The sequence below is a fragment of the Dasypus novemcinctus genome, chromosome 7 (assembly GCF_030445035.2).
Source record: "Dasypus novemcinctus isolate mDasNov1 chromosome 7, mDasNov1.1.hap2, whole genome shotgun sequence".
NCBI lineage: Eukaryota > Metazoa > Chordata > Mammalia > Cingulata > Dasypodidae > Dasypus > Dasypus novemcinctus.
This window is the reverse complement of record NC_080679.1, coordinates 36,856-53,674: the sequence shown is the minus strand read 5'-3', so window position 1 is coordinate 53,674 and position 16,819 is coordinate 36,856. Positions and strand designations below refer to the sequence as shown.

Genomic DNA, 16,819 nt, shown 5'->3' with positions numbered 1-16,819 from the left:
CATATTATCATATCTTTATACTATAAAAACCATGGCATTTTATATTCTGTGCTGATGTTTGGCAGTTTTGACACAAAGGAGCCTGGGGTGACCACTTGCTGAGTCTGCCTCCTTCCTGGGTCCCTGGGCCCCAAATATTGGGGCAGCTCCTTCTCCAGCCCCCATTTGCTGCAAGTACAGCATTTTATGCTCACCAAGGAAAAATAGTGTCCATCCCTCTTCTCCATTAAAGGGAGGAAGCAAAGTAAAGAAAATGAAATTGAGAGCCATGCTGATGCCCTTAATTAGTTCTTTTGCTCATATTTTGTGTGTTTGGGTTTATAAGAACAAGATTTCACATGGATTGTTCAAACCGCTGCTTGCTGACACACCTTATTCTGTGGAAAATGAGGAAGGTCTTAATTTCCATTCACTCCAATACACAATTTCATAAAGCAAAACATTAGATACCTCTCAAGTTTCTCTTTAAAAATAGCTCCTAATAAAAATATGTTCATTTGGTTAGTTACAGCTATTTATTTGTTGTTATTGTGGGTAGAATTCTTTTATTCCTTTGTCCATGTGTTAACGTGTTTATATAATAAAACATTGTATACTCCAATTCCTGAGGAATTTTTTTTTTTTTTGGTCTCTGGTTCTTCTCTAGAAAACCAATTTTTTTCCTTTCACCCAGAGATTCCTTCATGTGATGTGTCCTAACAGTGATTCTGAGGTGCAGCACCTTCTCCAGAGACTGCACCTTGAGGACAGAAAAGAAGACTATGTCTTCTTGATTCTTGAAATCAAGGAAGACACGAGGAAGACAGGTGCTGCAGCCCTGACGACATGACTTACTGGGCCTGTGGGCTGGAACTGACCACAAGAGCATGCCCTGCAAGCTTGCTAGGCCGTGTGTGCTTCTAGGGCAAGGTGCCTAGGCCGTGTGTGCTTCAGGGCAAGGTGCCTGCCCTTCCTCCCAGGCTCTCCCGTGCTTTAGCTTTTGCATGAATGATACAGCATGAGATGATAGTGGACTTCCTGCTTTTTGGACACTTTCTGGGCATTGAAAGTTAAACTAACTGTTGTCTTTGGGAAGCAACAGCCTAGAACCATTTTTTCATTGTATTCCTATTATGGATCATTCTTAGCATACTTATCAGCACTTATTTAGTATATAACATTAATTGAATTTTTCATAATTAAAAGTTTCTTTTTTAAAACTTAAATTCACATTGATTGTTTGCCTAGAATGAACTTGAAATCATTTAGTTCTCAGTTTACTTTTGAGTTGTGCATTACCCATTCTAAGGGGCTGCTGCCATCCATAGGCTTTGTTCCTTGTTTTAGATGTCTCCTTTCTTGTCAATGGCACACCTAGATTTGGTAGGTAAGGCTCATGTGATAGTGCTGTTGAATTTGTAATTATTCTCTTTTTGTAAGGTTGCCTCTTGGGTTGTTTTCATTTGGGGGAAATGCTTTGGCTAAATCAGCATTGCTCCAAATCATAATTGCACTTGGATAGCACACTAATGTAAAATAGTACAGTTGGTTGTGTTTTTTGGAATGCACACTGTTTTCTTCTTTCTTTTCTTTGTCATGAACTTCTTTCCTGTCTTGACTTGAAAAGGAGCAGCCTTATGCCAGCATATACCTGAGAGTTTTCTCCAATTCATCTTTACCTGGTGCCTTGAAATACAGCAATTCCTAAAAAGATATTTTTCTTTGGTCTTCAGGTAATGGTTAAAAAATATGCTTAGGTCTGTATAAGATTTATTAAGGAGGTTTGGTATTTATTTGCCTGTTCGGGGCTCAAAAAATGTATTCTTTGCAACATGTTTGCACACTTAGTTCCCAAGAGTGTGTGGTATATTTATAATTGTCACAGGCAGATATTTTTATATTGTATTTATAATGAAATTTTTAAATTTTCTTTTGAAATAGGATTTTTAAGGTTAGACTTGATGTTACCAGTCATTAACTTTGTATAAAACATTAAACATGATGAAAATGGCCCTACTTAACTTTTTAGGTTAACCAGCTACACAGTGCCAGTTTTTCTCATTCTAATTCATGGCAGGAAGCTAATAGGAGCTTAGGGGCTTAGGTGTGATTCTTTTTGTTTTTCCCTCTCTCGTTGCCACCACTTGTAAAAATTAGCTTCCCATTTTGGAATAGTATATAGTTATTGCTGAACCAGAATTTTCAATTAGAAATTGAAGGTTTTGGTAGACTCTATTGCTACTTATATGAATTTGGAGATAGATCCACTAGATGTCAGTGTTATACAAAGAACTACTTTAAAAATTTCTTAACTACTCAGAATTCCCCTTGAGGAGAGCTTCTTGATTAAATTCAATAAATTCACAATTTTAGTTCAATTCTATCATTTTTAAAAGATTTTATGAAGCATAGATACATATTTTCCCTTGAGTGTAAAGATAATATGCTCATTCTAAAAAATTTCAAAAAACAAATGTTTAACTCAGAAAATGAAAGTCCTTTATAATCAAACCTTCAGAATTAACAGTTGAATTTTGTTTTACTAAGAAAATAATGGGCTACCATACTCCAGATGTTGTCCTGTAATTTGTCTCTTTTAACTTAGAAAAGAAATCAAGAGCTCTAGAAAACACAACACGAAAAGATATTAGAAAACTTTTTACAAACTGTTTTGGATATACAATAATTATTGATTTAATCAGAGCAATTGGTTTATTTTCAGTTTCTGATTCCTAAAGAAAAGTGTCTAGTTGGACAGTCTTGTGTTTGAAGAATTTTTGTAAGCAAATCCCTTGAAGTAAAATTGCTTCTTAAAAATTTTATTAATTTAGTAAATGTTTGTCAGCTTGTTTTCCAAAATAGGACAGTCACATTTTTGAGTTTTATAAAATTTCAATAGTTCTGAAAGGAAAACATATCTTAAAAGATTTATAAATGCCACTGTTTTAGCCTATATTATAGGACATTTTAGTACTTCAGACTTTGTGATCCCAAGTGATATTGGTAAACCCTTTATTATCTTACCAAAGGTCTATACAGACATCTGGGGCATGCATTCATTCATCAGCCTTTTCCCGAGTGCTTATTCTCCATTCAGCACTGGCGTCAGTGCTTTAAGGAATCCATGCAATCTGTCAGTCTCTGGTGTTTTAGGCAGAGATTCTTAAGACTGCCTTTCATGCCTTCATGGATACTATGCCATCCATTTAGACATTGTCACTGCCCTTGTGTCTTATCTCCAACTTGAAGCTTAGCTTTGCCCTCTGGAAGTCATGCCTTATTTGGAAGCCCCTGATAGCCTGGGTCCCCTGCTGGAGTGGTTAGCCCATCCACCTGTAAGCCCTTGAGCAGACGTCTTGACCCAATAGCTCACCTGCCACAGGCATATTGTAAATGCCTGTAGAAAATGCCAGTCAAAATCACCAGCTGAGACAAAAACAGGTGTGTCCAGAAACAGACTCTTGACTTTTAGACTTCTTGAGGACATGTCCCGACATACCTGACAGGTATTTTAAGATCATGCTGGCCTTGGCTTGCTGGGCCTCCTCCACGCCTTCCATCTTGTTGGCCACCGCTTCCAGTGCTACTGGATGAGTGGCCTCAGTCTCCGACTGCACGGATGTGTGGGTAATCTTTTTGTAGTAAAGAGAAGTTGCTGCTCTTTATTACCCTGTGGAATTTTATACAGCCATAATGAGAACTCAACAGAATTAAATTATGATCAGTAAAGGTCTTACATGTTGTCTTCAGGGTGCTGTGATCTCCAGGCTGCCTTCTAGAAGTGAGAGTCCCTCTTCCAAGCTATTTTATGTCCTGATTCTCCCACCAGTGGTCAGTCTTTACTCTTTCTCATCATTCTGAGAATTTAACATCTTAGTGAGTTTAGCTGTATTTCTTAAAGGTCATTTAGCCAAGTTTTCTCTGAAAATGAGCTTCCCCCAAATTGTCTCTTTTAAAGTTAATGAAATGAGGTAATTGACAGAGGTTACATCAGTGTGCGTGCTTCATCCAGAATGTGGACATGTCCGATCCAAGCAGGTCGAGACAGAGCACTCCTTTCTTAGGCCAAAGGGTCACTCACAACATCCCCCTGGAAATCCACTTACTTGGGTCTTCCAGGTGGTGAAGCTTGGAGAGCCCATCACAGAGTATTCCAAATTTTACCCTTATGGCCTCTGTATCTTCTAGGTACAGATGATGACTGTAAGAGTGTCTGAAGGTATTTAAACCCTTACTACTTCCCTGTACTTCTAATTGTGTCATCTCTGTTTTCCTGTAGTGTAAAGCACTGAAGTCTTCAATGTTTGCAGGTGTCTTTGGTGACAGCAAAAAGTGTATCATCCTTCTTACTGTTAGACCTGCATGCTCCTTCTCGGTGCTTGGGAAAGTTCAGGGCACCGGCCTTTGCAGTTGGGCCCTGCTTGCTCTACCTTGTCTGCCTTTGTGTCCTTCCTCCTCCTCCCCTCAGTGGTTAGGAAGTGCTGCCAGGCAAGGCAGCTTTTCCACTTCCCATACTCAGACCAGCTCTCCGACCCTTTGCAGCTCAGCCTTACGCCACTAACGTGGGGGCGGGTAGCAGTGAGAACCCTGGAAAGAAGCTGTAAGGGGCCTCAGAAAGCCCAGTCACGTGTGGCTGTGTTCCAGTCCCTTTTGTGGATGTTCTGTTACATTTTCTAGTGTTATAAAAATAGCATTTATTAACTAGTCATGCAAAAAAGTCATTGGTTTTTAATATTTTAAATTATTTATCTGAAATTTAATATGAAATTGAGCCCTCTGAAACCTTATTGTGGTATTAATTAGAACTAAGCCAGTTTAGAAATGTCTTTTCACATTTTTGCTTAAATAACTTAAAAAACATAATATCAAACTGAAAATTCTGAAGTGTCAGTTTGGACACTTTATTTTCATATTGCTTCTTTAACATGCTTTTAAAAGAGCACGTATGTATTCTGTAACCACTGGCTTTCTGGATATTTGGTTTTAAAATGTTCAGTACTTTTTTATTCATGATATATACAAACAAAGAAATGTTCAATCCTAAATATTTCTCAGAATCCTTAAAATAGTGGTCTTTAATCTTCAGGGGTGGGGGGGCCATGATGTTATTTCAAATCTGAAGTCTCTGGACACCTTTCACCAAAGAGCTGCACATATGCATAGATGCCTAGGGCCTTGATCCGAAGTCCTTGCACAGACCCCTTTCTCAGTATTCTCTGGGTTCAGAATCCCACATTTGGGTAGAAGTACTGATTTCAGAGTAAGGAAGTACAATGTATCTGGCTTTAATTTTAGGTATTGGGAAAAAATTCCCAATAATACTTCTCTTAGTCACAGTGAATTTATATGTGCTCTCAAGTATGATTTGAAACTAAACCATGAATTATGTGTGAACAGGAATCAGTTTTTTTATCCCTCAGCTATAAGGTTAATTCCAATATCAGTGAATTAATAATTGCTTATTTTAATTTTGTTTCTAGAACATTTTCCCAAGCTTCAACCCAGACCATATTCCTGTGTAAGGTACTAATCCTTTTTTTTTTTTTTCACTCTCAAGGTGCTAATATTTGTTAACATAGTACAATATGGCATCTTTTTTTTTTTTTTATTAAAATCTTGTAAGACTCAATCTTTTAAATCCTTAGTGTCTACTAATTTCATGTCATTCAGTGAAAGTGTACCCAATTTTAGGTATGAAGAAGACATATCTAACAAGCTCCTGTCCTCCAGGAGTTCATAAAGTTTGAAATCTTCTCTTGTTCTGGATCCAATTCCATGTTTCTCCACTTAGAATTGCAAGCCTCGCTTTCTTCCACCTGCCTCCTTTACTGGCTATCCCCCATGTTGGCTGGCTGGTGGGGCAGGGAGAGCCTGGAAGGCCCCCATGAAGCACTGGTTCCCCTGCACGGGGCAGGCAGCCCCTTCGCCTGGCCTCCGTTTTGTGGTCACCACCATTTCCCATCTTGCTCTACCCTTTGCTCCTCTGTGATAGAAGGTGTCACATGCTTTGTTGATTGAGAATTAACTCCAGAATGCCTACCTGATCTGGCTTGCACTGTATCTTTAAAAGCTATTTCCAGTTTGATTTTGTAGCTTTCTACATGTTGTCCCTCAGGCACTTTAATATTTTACCAGCTCAACAGTAACTAATCTATGGGGTCTGTGTCAGGATTTGCCCCTGGTCATTCACAAAGTCTAAATGGATGTCCTGTGGGTCTTCACAAGGAAACCTTCAAGGGTGAGTCAGTAGTTGTAAATCTTCTCTAGTCTGGAAGGCCAAGAAGTAAAGGAAACTTTTCCTGAGTGGTATTGTAAAAGAAGGCAAGAAATGTTTAGGAAGCAAAATTGCTTTCTTCTCATGGGGCGTAAACAGGTCGATTGAAGACACCACATGGAAATACTCCCCCACTGCAATAATGAGAGGGGCTTAGAATCCTAATACAGATTCTAAGAACTTACCTATGTGGCTTTGCAGCTCAAGTTTATTTCACCCAGGGAAGCTTCATGTTGTTTTTAACATCGTGGAGTTGTTCTCTAAGGCCATGACAGTGGTTTTGTGGAAGGGAGTCTGTACAGGCTGGCTGGCCATGCTGGTGGCCTCGATTCTTCAGCCAAGTGCACGTGCAGCACTCACAGATGACGGAGGAGCCCTGGCACCTGAGGTGCGTGGAGAGTGTGTGGTTGCAGCACCGCTAGAATTCTCTTTGCCTCTCCGGGAGAGAAAAAAACGATAGCCATTGTCATTAGATTATTCAAAGGAAAATTTATGCTGTACTCTTAATTATAAAATCTCTATTGTAAGGATAGGAAATTATTTATTTTCATTTCCTCTGAATATACTTTTTAATGTTTCAACTGTGCAGCCCAAAGCTGACTCATGTATTTTTCTAAATGTGTAAGACACAAATTTTATAGTTTTCCATTTTGGGTAGTAAGAGCTCCCCATCCCTATTTCTTTGTTTTTTGTCATGGCCGTGGTACATAGGATCTGAATTAGTACTGTTAGTGAGAAGAAATGACTTTTAAAACACCTAGGAGAAAAATATGCTTGATTTTCTGAACAAATTGTGGACTTACTTACATCTGTACTTTTTTATGTATTTTGTGTTTTGTTCCAGCACTCAGCACAATCTCGTTTGATACCCATGTGTAGGAACAATTTAAAGATGGTCCTCCTGGCCCATAAGGATGGTTGAAATGGAAAAAACAACCAAGATCCTTCATGAAGTCTTCTCCCAGCTAATTTAAGAAGTGCATCATCTCTCGCTTTATCTTAGGATCATTTTGGCTTCTTGATGTCCATCCTCGGAGTTGAAAGTTCACAGCCCCAAGGGGTATTATTGGAAAGTGTTTATTTGAGAGGATTTAAGGGAAATCAATGGCTTGGAAAGGTCCTTTAGCTTTATATTTTCCTCATCTACCTGGAATAGAGAGGTACTTTACAGTCTTGAGTATATTCTTCACCCTCCCAACCTCCCCTCACCTCCAAAAAGCAGATTACTGCATTAGAGACAGGACATCCCCAGGTTCCTTAGGCATGAATGGAAAACTGGGAACTGAGGAACCTATTCCCTTTGTTAAGAAATACTCTAAGACTGACCTAGAATTACTGCATCACTTTGTGATGTTGGGGTAATATAGGAACAGTTGAGTTATCTATAAGGTATAAAAATAGCCAGGTGTCTCCAATAAGTTTGTTTTTTTTTTAAGTATTCTAAGTACTAAACATGGGTTACCTTCCACACACTCTTTCCTCCCCTCCCCATCTCAACAGATTTTCATGGCCCACCCTATATGCAGGCACTGGAGCTGCAGGTATAAAGCATACAATTGAAAACCTTCTTGAGTTTGCTGTATGTAGTAGAGTACGGTGTAGAGAATGTCAGTGTTGGTTCATCTCATGATACCCATTCTGCTACGATTCTGAGGTGGGTGAGACCACTGTTGCCATACCCCCACACACAACTCCTGCTCATGAGAGGTATTTGCCCTCAGCCAGCCTTCTCCAGAGAAAAGAAACAATAGGATGTATATGCACAGACACATCTGTAAAGATATGCAGTTCAAGGAATTGGCTCACAGCATTGTGGGGATCAAAAAGTGAAATCTTAGCACAGACCAGGAGCCTGGGAACTCAGGCAAGAGTGATGCTCAAGGTTAACCTTCAAGTCCACTGATTGCAAATGATAGGCACCTGTACACTGTGACACCTAGACTAGCATTGGATTAAATAACTGGGTACTATGTCCTAGCAGATTGGCACATAAATTCTCCATCACCATTGACCATTAAAGCTCACACACTCCACACCCACCCTGCACCCTTCCTGTCCATGGAAGTGGGTCTCTCTGCCCATTGATGTTTAGCTCATTTGTATGACCAGCTTTGGCCAGAGAGATGGGAGAGACAGGATGCCTGCCTCATCTGAGCAGGCGCACTCCACGTGGCATGATGTCATGTTGTGTCTTGCCCTCTCTCTTCTCTGTCTTAAGGACACAGGTCATCCTGTTCAGGGCTGCTGCTTTAGGAGCTCCAGGGTGCAGAGCCACAGCCAGACTGCAGCCTTCATGTATCAAAGCCAGACATTAGTGTTGGCTCTTTAAGCCATTTCAGATTTGGGGGTTGGTTGTCACTGCAGCAAGAGCTGACTAGTATTCTGGTCTCTTTACCATCCCTAAAATGTAGAAGGTTTGCCCTCTGCCAGGAACTCTATCCCATCAGACACCAGGGCCAGATGTCTTCTCCCACAGCTAAGCTAAGTCAGCAGCTCCATTCCCCATGTGCTTTCATTCAAAGGACTTAGCGCTCCCCACCAGCCTGTTGACAGGTGTTCTTTCTGCTGGAATGTAAGGTATATGAAGACAGGGACTTTGCTTTACTCAGTCCTGCCTCCGCCGGGCCACTTCTATCGAGTGCCTTAGTGAAACTGTACATAGAGGAGTCAGTCCTATAGGTCAACACAACATTACAAATGCAGTGTCATTTTAAATAAAGTCTTCATTTAAAAGATACGGTGTTCAATCTGTTGATGAACTTCATACAGTTTTCCCTGAATTAAAGGCTGAAATGTGTAAGATGATTCCACCTTCCAGTGTAGAGTAGAATCCCACCGTTCTATTTAAAACTGCCATCTGATCTAGACTTTTTGTGTCTCTCCCTATTGTATATTATGGGTTGCTTACTAGAGAGCTCTTATCCATGAGCCTGGAAGAAGAATTTGATGATTATTTGTTCAGTGATCTTCCTCGAAAATAACATGTCTCTCAATTTGGAAACACTTCTGATTTAGATAGAAAAGAAAAATGTGCAAGACAGACTTGTTTAGTTCTGTGTAGTAACAGACCCACTTATGGCTTCAATAAGATTTAATGCTGCTATTTGATTGATGATACTTGAAAGAGAATTTGTGCTTTCTGATTTCTTTCACAAAGATAATCTTGCTTATCTGCTTTTGCCTATGTTTTCCTTCAAACTTGTCATCACGGTTGCTTTAATATTCCAGATATCCATCTCTCTTGGAGCAACAAATTCTTTTCACTTACCAAATGACCCTTCAGTTCCCATTATAATGGTGGGTTCCAGAGCTGGCCTAGCCCCTTTAGGCTCCAAGGGCCACAACCTTGTGGTTGTGGGAATGAATACATAGTAGCCATTTTTCGTTATTTCTGTGGTACTTCTTAGCATCTTTCTCTTTGGTTGTGAAACTTATTTTTTAAAAATTATCAAATTGAATAGCATAAAATAAATTGTCACCACAGGGAATAGTAAGTACCATATTAGAGGGACTTTGCTCTGTAGTGGAACTTTCTTTTTTAGTGTACCACTTTTGTTTTTCATTTTTTTTTAAATAGTACTGTGGTTTACCTTCCTGGTGTGATGAAGAAAACAATCATAGCAGAGATCTAGTTCCCCAGAACTTTCAAAGTTAAACCCCAACCATCAGGAATTTTAACAGGATGATATCAATAGGTGTATCCAAAGAGAACTATCAAATATTTTTTAAAAATATGTAGAATCATGCATATCTCCAGATTTGTGAAGTGTCAACAGTTTGTATATACTATTCCCTAGATAGTGGAATAGTGCCCTTTTGGACAAAGTTGTTTTGGGTTTTTTTGTTTTTGTTTTTGTTTTGTTTTGTTTTTTATTTTGTTTTTTAGTTTTTCCTTAGAAAAGCAAATGAGTGATATAAATGGACATATTCAATGTGTTCATTATTTCAGAAATACTTTTTAAAATAGATTGTTGTTGTTCCACCTTTTAAAGGCCAGGCTCCCTGTACCACATCTCCAATAGTAATTGAGACTTAATTTTATTCATAAAAGTTGCTGCTAACATTATTTAATGTAGAAATTGGTGTAGGTTTCCCAATGTAGTGCTTATACTCTCTTTGGACACATGCCACAAGGCCCCTGGCTACCACATAGACAGCTGGAGTTCCTGGAGGTGCTGCCCTAGCTTTGTGTTTGCAGGAGTGGCCATATCACCCTGTGGGTAGTGCATGTTAATTGAGTGAATGAACTTCAATGAGTGCAAAGATGACTTTTACACACCCTGGGTTTGGTGGTGGTGTTTCCTGATGAGAGAAAGAGACTGGTTTTACATGTTTATGTAAAACATCATTACTGTGTTTTTCACTTAGAGAAAAACTCCAGGAACAACATCCTGATGGAAACTTTGGAGCAATGTGGCTGTTCTTTGGCTGCAGGCATAAGAACAGAGATTATTCAGGTGTGCCACAGTTCTAGGATTTTAATGCTCAACCACTGAGTGTATAATTTTTAAAGTCAGGTGTTTTTTTTTTTTTAATTTTTAAAATTATTTTTTAGCAGGTACCAGTTGGATATCAGATGCGGACCTTGGAGGTAGGAAGTAGGCGCTCAAACCACTGAACTACCTGCTCTCCATCATTCAGGTGCTTTTAGCTTAAGTTACCAACCTGCCAGTGACCCATTCATTATGTATTCTCTTTCAGAGAGGAGCTCAGCCATTTTCCTAAGCGTGGGGTCTTAACTGACCTGAAGGTTTTCTTCTCGAGAGATGTGCCTGTGGGGGAGGATGCCCCAGCCAAGGATGTGCAAGACAACATCCAGCTTCACTGCAAGCAGGTGGTGAGAATCCTCCTCCATGCAAGCGGCTCTATTTACATGTGTGGGTAAGTGGCCATCCTGCGTACAAGCCGGATAGGAGAAGGCAGTGGATGTTTATAAAAGAAACAGAAGTCTCATCATTTGAGAATCTAGGTGTGCAGTGTTGACACATCTGATTCTCAAGTACAGGAATAGAAATGCAGTTGGAAAATGATTCTAACATACGTTTCATAGCTGAGTTGTCATCATTAGGGAAATAGTCGGAAAAAGTAGTTGTGTCTGGTTTGATTTTGTTACATATAAGAATTGGTGATATCTGCAGTTGAACTAGGTACAGAAAAAAAGCATGGTTTTGACTTTGAGAATGTGGATGCTAAGATGCTTTTCCTGTGAGGCAAAATTTGTGGTATCCAAGTTGACATAAGCCAGGAGACATTGAGGCAAGATCCATTAGTGGAATCCATAAATGTCCTAGAAATATGTGCAACATATTTTGGATAAGTCCTATTCTATGGTATTGTTTCCTTATTTGAAAATGACCCCTGACTTGACCTCATGACCCATTTTGACTTCTGAAAAATACAGCCTTGGGTTGATGAAGGGAGTCTGGCCATCACGTTGGTGTATAGTTTCATCTCCTTTTTGAGGAAGCATTTGATCTTCACTTTTCTTTTTTGGGGAACAGTGCCACCAGTGGGCAGATTGATGCACTGCATATCTTACAGTTGAGAACTTGGGAGTCATCTTAAATGGCCAGGTGCTTAAAGCATTACCCTTGAACCAGCCCCTCACGGTGATGGTGAGAAGATCACGTAGGCTCATCTTCTCAGTAAGATTGGAGACTCTGTCAGTGTCGTTAGGACTGGAAGCTGTGAGTAGTTCATCATCTATTTCCCACTTGTCTGCAGTCAGGATTCTGCTTTCCTCCACCTCCCTCTAGTCCAGAAAGAGACAACAGATGCCTAAAACCTGAATGGTCTTGCTTGCTTCCTCACTTGGACCTCAAGTAGTCAGGAGGGAATGTCCACAGGTTCCCAGCTCCTGGAGTCCACGACCACACACTGCGCACCATGGCCCTGTCATTGTCTGCCCCGGATCCCATCCCCTCTTTGTCTCCTCGACTTTTTGTTGGCAAATTTCTCCTCTGTCTCTTCCATTTTCATACTTCTGTTTCTATTGGATCATTCCCGTCAGTATACAAACATGTGGTTAATTCTCTATTTAAAAAAAAAAACAGATTTTTAAAAAATTTAGTAACAATATAAAATAGTCAAACAATATAAGAAACCAACTTAACCTGATCAATATGTAGAGAAGCATATATCAGATAACCGCAGAATAAACCCTCTTTTCACACAATGCCAATGAAATTTTATAAAATTACTATGTATTTGATCATAATACAAATCTCAGTCATTTTAGAGATGAAAATCATACAGTTTGTTTGCTGACCATTGTGTAATTAAATTAGAATTCAATAACAGGTAACTAAAAATCTCTCCAAGTGCTTAGAAACTGCGGCGGCTTGCTCGGTCGGTAGAGGTGGGGTCTGGCTGCGGACGAGGGGTCGGTCCAGCTTTGGACAAGGGGTTGGTCCCGCTTGGGACGAGGGGTCAGTCCCACTTGGGATGAGGGGTCGGTCCGGCAGCAGACGAGGGGTCGGTCTCACAGGGGTTGTGCGGTTCGGCTGACGGGGTCGCCCGGCGAAGCCGGCGACGAAGGGGTCGCCCAGGGAAGCAGGCGACGAACTGGGGACAAGGGAGGCCAGGCCCTTGTCGGGGGCTCTCAGGACTGGAGGGCGCATGGCAGAAGAACTACCGCGGAGACAAGGTAAACACGCAAGTCCACTTTATTGAGGGAGAGGCAACAGTTTTATAGGGGCTGGGGAAGGCTGATTGGTCGAAGCCATGCCCTGTTCTGATTGGTTGCCGGCGAAAGGTCAGTGGGAGGTACTGGACGGGGGAGGGGTGGTGATTAGGGATTGGCTGTCGCTGTTGCTGGGGGAAGGGGCAGGGTTTAGGGATTGGTGGCTGCTGTTGCTGGGGTGGAGGGCAGACTTGAGTTCCCCGCCCACGCCTGGCTGTTGCTGCTGTCAGGGGAGGGGAAAGGGCAGACTGGAATTTCCCGCCCTGCGCCTGCGCAGGGAGAAAGAAGAAGAAGGGTGCCGCCCCACAGGCATCGTGTGGCGCCATCCGGGAGGAGGGGCGGCTGCGGAAGCATGGCTGCCGAGAAGGGGAGACCCGAGGGCACTCTGCGCCCATGCCAAGCTCCTTTCAGGGGTGGCGGTGAGTCCGACCAGCCACCCTATTATGGGGGCAGCGGCTTGGCCTGCCGCGGCTGCTCCCCCACCAGGCCAGCAAACCACACTTCAGCGCGAGGGGTGACCGCAAGAAACTGCACAACTTTCTATATGACCAGTGGGTCAAGGAAGAAATCACCATGAAAATGACAACACATTTTGAGCTTATGAAATTTCCCCAGTACCCTAGAGAATTGATTGTACATGTCCACAAAATGAGTTGTGTAGGAGCTTTATTTACATAGGTAACCTATAGTTAAAAACAACTCAGATGTCCATCAGTAGGACAATGGATAAGTAAATAAAACATGGTTTATATATATAATATATATTCTTGGAAACATATAAGGTGAGCAAGAGCCAGTTTTGGAAGGTCCTAAAGCACTTATTAGGGGTTTGGGCTTCCCCCGGGAACACTGGGGAGACTGAGGCATTAGAAGTGTGGAAGTGTGGGCAGCTTAGCATCAGAGTGGCCCCAGACTTGGGGACCTGAGTGGGGATGGGGCAGGGGTACACAGCTGAGGCTGGTAGGCCTTTGGGGAGTCAAAGGTATTGCTTAGTCACTTCTAGAGGATCTGGGAAACATTTCTGTTTCTTAAACACTGGTACTGGTACTAAACACTGGTACTGTTTTCTTTTCCAGAGATGCTAAGAATATGGCCAAGGATGTAAATTCTGAAGGAAATAAGGCATAATCTTCAGATTTTATAAGGCTTTGTGGGTGTTCATTATGCTTTTCTCTAATCTTGTATATTTCATGTATTTTATAAGAGAAACCAATCAAAGAAAACAGTGAGACAGAAAACCATACCGTGCAAGTACTCTGACATACGTAATTATGTACCTGTTGTATCTATCAAGCAAAATAGAAATAAGGTGAAAGCCTTAAAAGGGACAAAGAACAGTGGTCTTTATTGATAGGTATAAAAAGCTTAACAATCAAAAACTTGCATGCACCTACCAGTATTTCTTAAGTCTTCCAAACTGATAGACCCAAAAGGAGAAAGTGACAAATCTTTAACCATAATGGGTTGTTGGGATCTGATCCAGGCCAAGTCGTTATCCACAATTGTTCTTTCTCTTGGACACTGGTAGATTCCGAGTTTTAGGTAGATATTGGTCTGCTGTTTCCCCACAGTTTTTAATGGTGAAAATAAATCTCTGTCCATATTCTGCCGTACATACAGATATTTATTAAAAATTTGTTATTAGCAGTCAGGTACAAAATATTGCCCATAGCCTGTTCTGTAAGCTTGATGAAGCCAAGCCCTGTCTTTTGAGGTGGGGCAGCCACCTCTTGCCGGCTCCCCGAGGTGGTTGTGATGGGTCCCAGGCTGATACTCTTCCTGCCCAGTGGTGGGCACCGTGCTGTTTTAGCGCTAGGCCTCTGGCACCCCTTAGGGGTGCATGTTGGGGGGGAGTGATGGGTAGGGCAGGGCTCTAAATTGCTCCAGCCAATCTCAGAATCTTGGATGCTAGTACTCTAACTTCAGTTATTCTAACAAGCTGCTGTTGTCCCACTCTTTTCAGGAACATTCATAGTGCTTATTGGTGGAGGCTATTGTTGACTGGTGAAAAAATTAACAGAACAGCTTGAGGTTACCATCTCTGGAAGATGGATTTTCTGAGTAGATGCTCACTGTACTTAGGGGGTTCCTTATTTTCTGTGTCATAGAAACATGGTGTGTGTGCTGAGGTATTCTAAGGTGAATTACACCCTAATACTGGGACAGCAAAAGGCATCTTTAGTCATAAAGTGTCAGAAAAAATCAGAGGAAAGATGAGAATTTGCATTTCACAGTGAGCGAACTTGCTGTACCCAACAAATGGGGCAACCACATTGATTTCACATTGCCTTATTTTATGCAATTTACTAAGTAGTTATGACCTAGATCATAATTAACTCTTAAAATATTTCAAACTGGTTTCAAGTTATCTTTAAATAATGAAAGATGCAAATAAAAACCGTTTTTTATTTGCCATTTGTGACTCTACTTATTCTTTTGTGTAAATACCAATTGCCATTTGGTGTAATTTTTTAAAATTAAATAATTTATTTATTTTTAATGTTACAGTAAAAATATGAGTCCCCATACACCCCCCAGACCCTCACCCCACTCCTCCCATAACCACAACCTCCTCCATCATCATGGAACCTTCATTTCACTTGGTGAATACATTTCTGAGCACTGCTGCACCACGTGGTCAGTGGTCCACATTATAGTTTACACTCTCCCCTAGTCCACCCAATGGGCCATGGGAAGACATACAATGTACAGAAACTGTCCCTGCAGTACCACCCAGGACACCTCCAAGTCCTGAAAATGCTCCCACATCACATCTCTTCTTCCCATTCCCACCCTCAGTACTACCATGGCCACTTTCTCCATCTCAGTGCTACGTTTACTTCCATTACTAATCACATTAGTTCCAGAACAGAGTATCAGTAAGTTCACTCTAATCTATATTCTACTCCTCCATTCTGTGGACCCTGGGATGGTTACATTCAGTCCACCTCTATATTGAGAGGGTGCTTCGATTCCACTAAGATGATGGATGCAATTCTCCTGTTTGCAGTTGTAGGCACTCTTGGCTCCCTGGTGTGGTGGTTGACCTTCTTCACCTCCCTGTTAGCTGGCTGGGGTAAGTCCAATAAACCAGAGGGTAGGAGTTGGAAGACCGTTGAGGCTCCGGCCCTGCCTATCACATTTGTTTGGTGTAATTTTTATTCTCCTTGAGGAACTTTTAAGACATCTTATAGTACAGGTCTACTGGCAAATAAATAGAACTTATTTTCCCTTTATTTTATTTTTTTTCCTTATTTTCTTTTAAATGTTCCATTCAAAAAATATGAGGTCCCTATATACCCCCCACCCCACCCATGCCACCCCTCCCACATTAGCAAACACTTCCATCATTGTGGCACATCCACTGCACCTGGCAAGTACATTCTGGTGAACCACTGTTAAAGATATTTTTGCTGGGTATAGATCTCACATTTCTGGCTTTGTATTTTTTCAAACTTTTTAAAACTGTCCTTCCATTGTCTTCTGGCTTGCATAGTTTCTGATGAGGTATTCAAAATAATTTTCTCTTTTCCGCATACATAATACGTACGTCTTTCTCCTCTGGTTACTTCCAGACTCTTAAAAATTATCACAGATTTCCATTATTTGAATGTAATGTGTGCTGTTACAATTTTATTTTTTATATACTGTTCCGGGAGTGTTGAGCTCTGTGGATCTATGTCTTTAGAGTGCTCAAGAAATATGAAATTGTTGGCCAGAATATATTTTCTCTGCCTGTCAAATACATTCTTCTTGAAGTTTGTTTTCCATATTAAGTATCTTAATGTTGTGTTCACGGAGGCTCCAATGATTTTTTCCATCTTTTTTTGCCTGTGTGATCTTGAGTTTGAATATTTTCTACTTTTCCATCTTTGATTACTATT

At 40.9% G+C, this 16,819-nt stretch overlaps 1 long non-coding RNA gene across 3 annotated transcripts in view; it reads left to right on the top strand.

The window, feature by feature from the left end:
• LOC101427938 (uncharacterized) overlaps positions 1-12,564 on the top strand; it is a 34,653-nt gene extending 22,089 nt beyond the window's left edge. For 2 of the 3 annotated variants that reach the window (XR_009186409.2, XR_011649167.1), the window contains 3 exons: positions 7,098-10,710; positions 10,809-10,844; positions 10,955-12,564. This is a non-coding gene — a long non-coding RNA (uncharacterized lncRNA). The remainder of the gene's footprint in view (positions 1-7,097; positions 10,711-10,808; positions 10,845-10,954) is intronic. The other variant, XR_009186408.2, reaches the window with a different exon arrangement.
• The last annotated feature ends 4,255 nt before the right edge of the window (positions 12,565-16,819 follow it).